We start from the raw sequence: 8,810 nt of genomic DNA, 5'->3' as shown, positions 1-8,810 counted from the left end.
CGCTAAAAGTAGCGTTATTCTAGCGGCCTTCAGCGGCAGGTATGTGGTTTTCACATTTTGTTTTCCCACCCTGCAAACCAATCATTAACGTGCGTTCCCCGTACTACCACCTAATTCATTCGGGTGCGCGTTACCCTGAAAGGAGTGTCGAACAAGGAAATCAAGACGTCCGAAGGCACCGCGCAATGGACGCGGAGCTGCATCAAAACAGGCCCAAAACAACCGTTGCTAAAGCAGACGACAAAGCCGTACCGCCGACCCCACCTTCAGCGAGCAGGCACTTCAGCGAGGGGAACGCTAGGTAAATTCGTCCCGCCGTCTTTAGTGTGCTCAGTGGGTGGAACCATCCACAACCCTCTCCCACCCTCCACCGCTGCCTCCGACGCATTGGGATTCTGTTGTCGCGCACGCCACGAAAGAACCGTTGGCTGGTTAGCCTAGAAAGGTTTGCTTTAAAATATCCGGGGGTTTTCACGCTAGTTTCGATGTGTTGTGAAAAGCAACTACACACACAAGTAACTGATAGGTATAAAACAAATGCTTTCAAACGCAAATTTTGTGGAAACTGATAGAACAACAAGGATATCGGCAATAATTGTGCTCCGATTATGCAGTAACGCTCCGACTTCGGAGCGGAAGTACAATATTGCTGTGTGCTTGCCCTCATAAAAATTTTTACCAACATTGAATTCACTGTTTGTTGACAAAAGTCGACAAAAGCTACCAACATTGAGTAGACTGTCTTTTTACTGTCTATAGACCTCCTAGCAACAGCCTACCAACTTTTTGTCAACCATTGGCCACCGTGTTTGAACTGAAACGTTTCTGTAGACTTTCTACAGAAAGTTTTGTGTAGACTTTATACGCAATCGCTGTTGCTAACCTAAGCCTTTTTTGACAGAATATTCAAAATGTGATGCAGTAGGAAATTCCGACCATTCGTAGACCCTGCTGTCAATACCGCTTAATTGAAGGTCGTCATCATTTCTCTCTAAAAGATCCTGTAGTGGCAGCAAAAACAAAAGAAAAAAAAACCAGCAACAGGTTAGGCTGATCGGGTTCTTCAAGGTATATTAACCGTTCACATTTTTCGGAGGCATACATTCACACGCTCACTTTCTGAAATGTCATATAACAACACAACCCTAACTCAGAAACGTACTATAGCCAAAAAAGCACAAACGCAAAGAAGCACGACACTGCCACCGCACACTTTCTAGCAGTGCACTTCATGTATATATAGCCACCATCCGCGGGATGCCGATGCCGCAGTGAGGCGTGCCTCTCATTGCATGTTTACAAAACTGCGCGTTATTATTTCCAAAATACAATACCGGGAAACACTGCGACGTAAACGATTGCACATATCTTCTTGTTTACTTTATAGTTGCAAGCTGTAACCAAACGAAACGGAAAGCTGGAATGGGTTGCAAGAAAGCGCGCCGCGTGTTGGCTGCCTCCGGTGATTGACGCGTTTCTCCCGAAGGTACGCAAAGAGGGACGGGCGCCGGTGGCGGTTGGTCGAGAGCGGCCAAAGCATCTGCGCCAGCCGGATTAGGTTAGCATAGCGGGCGATTTTCGATTATCGCCGTTGTTAGAGACGCGTCCAGCAGTCTGTCGCCAAATATTTACGCAAATAATTCGTTCCTTTCAACCATGCAGCACTTAGCTTGCGTAAATCAAAACACAGTGACGAGTGGTTGCGAGTGGTTGATGCCGCTGGCTGGCGCTTGTTCGGAACCGCTGATTAGCCCTGTTTATCACCGTGAAGAGTGAAAGCGAGCAAGTCGTGAAGGACCAACCCGTACGAACAGTGAAAGTTGCTCCCTTTTGCCACTTGTTTTTCTTGGAGTGCACAAGTGTGAAGATATATGCAGAGAGAGAGGGAGGGAGAAAGATACGTGCGTGTGCGTGTGCGTGCGTGCGTGCGTGTGTGCGTGCGTGCGTGCGTGTGTGTGTGCGTGTGTGTGTGTGTGTGTTTAAAACCTGATTCAAACAAAGCAACGTAATTTGGTTAAAGTCAAGTAAATAGCTTGTTCCCAAATATTGTACACCTTTCCAGCTATTTAGAAAAAAACAATATGAATTAATTCAAATCGGACTCCAGGACGAAGGAATCAGGTGTTTGCGTTCAATTCAACTTGCGACAAAGGGTCTCAAAAAACTTTCAGTGGTCTTCCTACAGAAGCCCGTCAACATAAATTTGACAGAGTTTCTATATACCACCGTCAACAGACAAATGTCAACATAAATTTGACAGACTTTCTATATACCACCGTCAACAGACAAATGTCAACGTAAATTAAGTAGACTTTCTATATACAACAGTCAATAGACAATTGTCAACATATGTTCAATAGACTTTTTACAGACAACTGTCAATAGAATGTAAGAGTATGTAGGATAGCAATAAAGTTGGTAGGATGTCAACAGAACGTCTACAGAATGTAAAGAAGCATTTTTGTAAGGGTGATGTAAAGTAGCAAAAAAATATATGCAATGGCTGATGTTGATATTTTAATCTGAGCCACATGTGAGAAGGTTTCTGCGATTGAAAGAGGGTGACAAATTCATACACACATTGAAGCCATGCATCTCCTCAAAAAGAAAAATTAGGCCCCCTTGGAAGCTGACATGCGGAGACAGAGGAAACAGTGGAGCTGAATGTACCCGTCGCGGTGGCCCAGTGGCTAAGGCGTTGCGCTGCTGAGCACGAGGTCGCGGGTTCAATTCCCGGCCGCGGCGGCCGCTTTTCTGATGGAGGCGAAAAGCAAAAACTCCCGTGTGTACGAGATTTCGGCGCACGTTAAAGATCCCCAGGTGGTCAAAATTAATCCGGAGCCCTCCACTACGGCGCGCCTCGTCGCCTGCGTTGCCTCGGCGCGTTAAACCCCACAATCAATCAACCAATCCAAACATTGGAGCTGAATGTCTTTACTCTATTTACCCTGGCTTTTTATATAGATAGAACGTTTCATTTTTTGGCTTAAGTTGCTATTCTATAGCTTTACCGGGGTTTTTAGGCCTCTTTAACTTCGCTTTGATCTGTGGCATTCCTCTCCCGAATTCCGCAATTTTTCGACACCGCTTCATACGTTCACGATCCGGTTACCGCGTCCTTCACTGACGCTGCACTTCCTCCTCGGGAGGGAACACTTTCTTAAGTGCGCCCACCTTGTCCGTAGATCAGACACTCATGCCACCTAGCAGAGCCGCCACCCTGAACAAGAACAACACCTTCACCTCAGGCATTACGTCATCACTAGGCATGGCCAGTCCCCGACACGCGGCTCCCCACCCGAACATCTGTGCCACGACGCGCACTCCCCACACCTGCTAGTCGGCTTCGTGCCTCCTCGCAACCTCCCTACACTCTTCTTGGCTGACCATTTTCTTCATCTCTACTTTGCTGCCAAGATTTTTGAGTGACACCCGACACGCCTGAAACTCGAGCTTAAACAGTGCTGCTGTTGTAAGACCGCCCGACACCGGAAAACGTAAACCCATCACACAGATACACATTTTAAAAGTGAACTGTCAGAAGAGAAATATTTATAGCCATCGCTAGATTATGGCGATTTTTTGTTTAAAAAGCTTTGTCCTGTCTTTGCCCATTTTTTTGCGCAATGCTCTGACCTATTGTAAAGCAATTGTAAAGCATTCTTTCCGCACTAGACGAACGGGTAGAACCATGGGTCTGAGAATTAATATGCAGAAAACTAAAGTAATAATCAATAACCTCGGGACAGCACAACAGTTTGGGATAGGGGGCAAGGTAGTGGAAGTGGTAAAAGAATATATCTACTTTGGCCAAGTTGTGACCCTGGATCCCAACCATGAGGCAGAGATAATTAGAAGGATCAGATTGGGGTGGAGTGCACTCGGCAGACATTCTCAGATAATCAATGGCAGCCTACCATTGTCCCTGAAGAAGAAAGTGCATGACAGCTACGTCTTACTGGTACTTACTTATGGGGCAGAAACTTGGAGGCTGACTATGAGGGTTCAACTTAAATTAAGGGCGACTCAGAAAGAAATGGAACGGAAGATGTTAGGTGTAACATTGAGGGACAAGAAGAGAGCGGAGTGGGTCAGGGAACAAACGCCTGTTAAGGACATATTACTAGAAGTTAAGAATAAACGAATGTAGGCAGGGCATGTAATGCGAAGGCAAGATAACCGTTGGTCATTAAGGGTGACAGAGTGGATCCCTAGAGAAGGCAAGCGTGGCAGGAAGCGGCAGAATGTTAGTTGGGCAGAAGAGATCAAGAAGTTTGCTGGGCTAAATAGGTCACACTTAGCACAGGACCGGGATAATTGGAGATTAACGGGAGAGGCCTTCGCCCTGCAGTAGTCATAGATAGGCTGGTGGTGGTGGTGATGATGATGATAACGATGCTCTCTGACTAGGATGAGTGCTCAAGTTTAAACAATATATTTAGTTTATTGCAAAAAAAACTTGTGATGTCCGTGAACGTTTTTGAAAGAAACATCTTTGTTCTTAGAGGAATATTACTTCATGGGCACCTGAGCCCCATTCCCTGTTATTGTGTACTTTAAAGCTTCGATATATGACTATGTTCCTTAAGCGTTAATTTGTTAAAAACCTGGAAAATTTCCGAGGGAACAAAATCTGCTATGCATATAAAAAATTTATAACACATCAAGTCACGTCACAAACAAATATCTTATTCAAGTGAGTTTACATCAAAACCACACACATTTTGTGTACAAACGAGACATTTATTTCCCTTGATCTTTCAGCAATCGGAACTGAATGGTTGCCAAGCAGGGTGTCGAACCGGAACCAGAACCGAACCGTAAACCGGAACCGAATCCGACCTTTAGCCCGGAACCGTTCCGAACCGGTTCCGAGGCTTGAAAGCTGTAATTTTTTGTGTTTCACTATTGTAAACTACCTTGATTCTGAATATATTCTTACCACCCGCCCGACAGGGCCACCAAATTGTATGCCTGGACTGTAGTCCTACTATTATCCTGAATTTAATGTAATATTGTCTGTATATGCTATCAGTTTGTGTTAGATACTGCCGATTTCCCCATTTTTTGCGTTTAAAATAAGTTAAACTTGTATTTTATTTGTATTTATTGTTTCATTTGGGCAGTACAATACAGAAATAACGGCGAGGTAAAGCAAAAGAAGGTATACTCTCTTGACTCGGCTTCACCCCGCTTGAGCAGCACCAGCAGCCGCTGTAGTGCACAAACCACATACAATACACAAATAGTCGTCAGACATATGAAGAAAAAAGAAAAAAAAAACAGATTTCACTTCACTACCCCTAGGATAACGTAATATATAGCAATCATGTCGTAATAATTTTTAGTAGGAGCACACGTCAGCTCAGGCAACATGAACCAATACAAGGAATCACGAGGACAAATATGACGCTTAAAAGAACACGAACATACACAGTTGCATCATTGTAATGATAACTCATTCGCGGAACAAAACAGAATTCGAGCAACACTTTTGAATTTGCGAACATTCCTGCAATTCTTGGCAATTGAAATAACATCGGGTAGTCATTGCAAAGCTTCATTATGAAAAACATTCTCTCCATCTTCCCACGAGGGGAACCCTGGGGTGATGCAAGGCATCTCACGGGGTTCAATTCAGTGGAGCTGGTTACGGTTGCGTCAGCCAACGCGGTAGGAGGCATGTGTAGTGTCCATTTCAACTCATCGGAGCAGCAGGTGGAGCATCAGTCGGAGCAGTAGCAGCGAGAGCGACTTGCGGAGCCACTGAGGAGCGCGCCGCAGATACCGCGGTTATATTGGTTATATAGCCGCTCCGCGAGAGAGAGTGATGAGAGAGAGAAGCGCATGCGCGCTAATGCACATCTGGCGTGGCGCGGACAACGAGAGCGAGAGTGTAGCATTCGCGCGCTAACGGCGCGCTGACGCACAGCTGGCATGGCGAGGAGAACCTGCTAACGCAGCTGGCAGGCGAGGGTAAAGGAGGAGGGTTGCGGACGCATGCACGCCGGATGGAAGGAGAGTCCGAGTGTAAGAGATGTCTTCCATCTAATAATCCATCATATGCATGCCGTTATTTGTACAGTCATGGACAATTCAAATACGAACCGCGGAGCGCATGGCCGAAGGTACCGGTGGCGTCACCTGGACGTTGCCGTGGAAAACGCACGGACATGGGCAGTTAAGATGACGGAAGCCAGGCTGCGTGTCCCACTGCGATAGGTTGCCCTCTCCTCGCTCGCATGCTTGCCTTGTCGCCATGGCACTGGTCGGCGACTTTGGCTAGTTTCGGTTTCCGAAATTGTGGCGATCCTAGCGGCACGGTGCTGCGGCGTGGCCCTTCCCTTTCCCTCAGTGTTTCTTTCTTTCCACAGCGTCAACGCTTCCGCGCCTCCTCACGCATGCGCAACAGCTCACCGGCGCCAATATTTTTTTTTTCTTTCTCTCGGCGCGCACGGCGGGCCAGTTCGGTACGTGCGTGAGCGAGCCGGCGTGCGAAGGGTTGCGCGGGTTGCCTGAACGCTTCCACGGGCGGAAAGTTTCGCTGCATTATAAAATACATTCGAATGTATTCTAAATATGGGGCAGCGGAGGAAGGATTGTTACCACTCCTGCGCAGCTCTGTGGTGCAGCAACACAGGGCGGCACAGTTCGACCAAGTTTCTCGCCTTCTCCAAAGACGACAGGTAAGCAAATTAGCTTTGTACAAGTTATAGTGAATTCCTTAAAAGCCGACTGATTGCACTCTTCTGTTTTCAAAATAATTCGCGCATGTAACGTGAAGTTAATGAGACATGTCACTCGTCTTGGAGTGGAAACTAATGTGCAAATGTATCCCAGCTGTGCAGGTACGCAAAGTTTTAGTAGAAGTAAACGCGTCTTTGGCACGCACACACTTGCTCGCAAGATCAATTTGTGGTGGCATTGCCGCTTTTTGATGATTGCCTTAGTAACTGCTGGAACGTCGATTCAGTATACTTATCAAGGTATTTTTTGTTGTTTCGTGCAGCAGGTATGAGTCTAGGTTTGGGCCCCAAGTCGAGGATGGTTTGCGACTTCATTGGACGTTTCCTCCGGTGACTCTCCTCAATCCATCCAATGTCATCACGACGCACCTGCTCACAAAGAAGGCAAGCTCAACTCTTCAGAGCTCCGAAAAATCTGCCGTAACTCCGGGGTGTTCAATGCAAGTCGATTTTCACATGAAGCAGTGGAAGGCCAAACCGAAATACATGCGTTGTCTGCAGCCGCCATTGCAAGCGTTTCGCTCATTAAAAAATAAATAAAACCAAGTAGCATTGCCGGCTTTGCTGTTCAATCTAAACTGCGCGTCCGCGCCTTGTCATCTTATCGCGAATGGGTTTGGTGTTCCATAGTTCTGAAGTTAGAATGGTCATGCCGTATCGGACAGGATGAGATAAGAGGCGCTGCCCAGACGCGAGTTAGAGGGTAGCTTGTAACAACGTGGCCGATATCTGCGGCTTAAAATACAGGAAAGCTTCTTTTTTTTTCTGGGTGTCTTCTCCCCCCCGCCTTTCCTCCCACCCCCGGTAAGCAGACTGTTAATTCACGCGCCATTAAAAGAAAAGACGGGTGCGTTCGATTTGTGTTCTGTGTTCTACGACGTGCACATGGTTGGGCATTGTTTTTGTACGTAGATATAATCCAGCAATGAGTGTCTACAGTGCGGTCATTGTGTTGCAACAGTTTTTTATGGCTGCATTTTGTTGGTGTGAACATGATTTCTCGGAAGTGTATGCAGGTTAATGGGCGGGTCAACGCTTTCTTTCAGAGTTTGCGTTAACTCGCCCGAAAGGCAGGGCTTGAAGCATACGTGTGCGTGCTTTCTTTTAACATATAGATTCCCAATTATTGTGTCTCTGAACTGAAACGAATTTTTTTAATGTCTAAAGAACATTCCTGTCTCGAGTTGAGCCCAAGAAATAAGTATACATTGAGTGGAACTTTCAAGTTCTTTTCTTCTCCCGCCGCGGTGTGCGCGAAAAAAAAAATCTGTGTAGGGACTAGAACTTTCGAAGTTCTTCTTTCGTAATCAAGCATTGTGTACCTAAATGTGTATTCATGGCTGTAACTTTTGCGCAATTTTAGACGGAGACCGATACAAAAAGGGACTCGAAGACCTGTACCTGTCACCGTGTAAAGTTGCGCAAAAGTTACAGCCGTGAATTCAGAATACCAACTAGCCCGCCTAACCGTGTTATTGTAAAAGTGTATGTAGCGCGTTTTTTCCCTATTGTACAATGTTGTATGCCTAAATTTGCATATGTCATATTTTTGCTTAGTCCAGTACTGTGTACATAAAATGTATGTGCAATATATTGGTGTAGTACATGTGTTTTCATGACTTCGAATCAAAGACGTCCTCATGTGAATTTTGAATAAATGCATAGCAAAAATAATGTTTGTGTAACACTCCAATTATTATCGCCACAAAGACAACAATTTGATACCATAAAACGTACTATTACCTACATGTTTTCTTCGTTCAATTAATAAACACGTTACTGCACACATAACAAATGACGGGCGGCGGCCATTTCGAGTCATCGGCGCCGCTCGTCCAACTTTCGCGCCTGGTGCCATTGCCGAGCGGCCCATGAGGCAGCGACCGGCGGCAGACGCGAAAGTTGGACGAGCGTCCAACTTTCGCGCCTGGTGCCATTGCCGAGCGGCCCATGAGGCAGCGACCGGCGGCAGACGCGAAAGTTGGACGAGCGTCGGTTTCAGGGGCCGGCGCGCGGCGGCACGGCCTGGCTGCCGCGGGATAAATGACGTCAGCAGCGTCCGCG

The 8,810-nt window shown here is 46.4% G+C and overlaps 1 long non-coding RNA gene across 1 annotated transcript; it reads left to right on the top strand.

The window, feature by feature from the left end:
* Positions 1-6,587: 6,587 nt before the first annotated feature.
* LOC144139129 (uncharacterized) lies at positions 6,588-7,298 on the top strand. The gene is made up of 2 exons (XR_013316064.1): positions 6,588-6,686; positions 7,010-7,298. It is a non-coding gene; the product is annotated as an uncharacterized LOC144139129 (long non-coding RNA).
* The last annotated feature ends 1,512 nt before the right edge of the window (positions 7,299-8,810 follow it).

Source organism: Haemaphysalis longicornis, unplaced genomic scaffold (genome assembly GCF_048455015.1).
Source record: "Haemaphysalis longicornis isolate Haplotype H1 unplaced genomic scaffold, Haemaphysalis longicornis Haplotype H1 scaffold_5, whole genome shotgun sequence".
Taxonomy (NCBI): Eukaryota; Metazoa; Arthropoda; class Arachnida; order Ixodida; family Ixodidae; genus Haemaphysalis; species Haemaphysalis longicornis.
The sequence above is the reverse complement of the archived record's forward strand: the minus strand, read 5'-3'. Positions and strand labels throughout refer to the sequence as shown.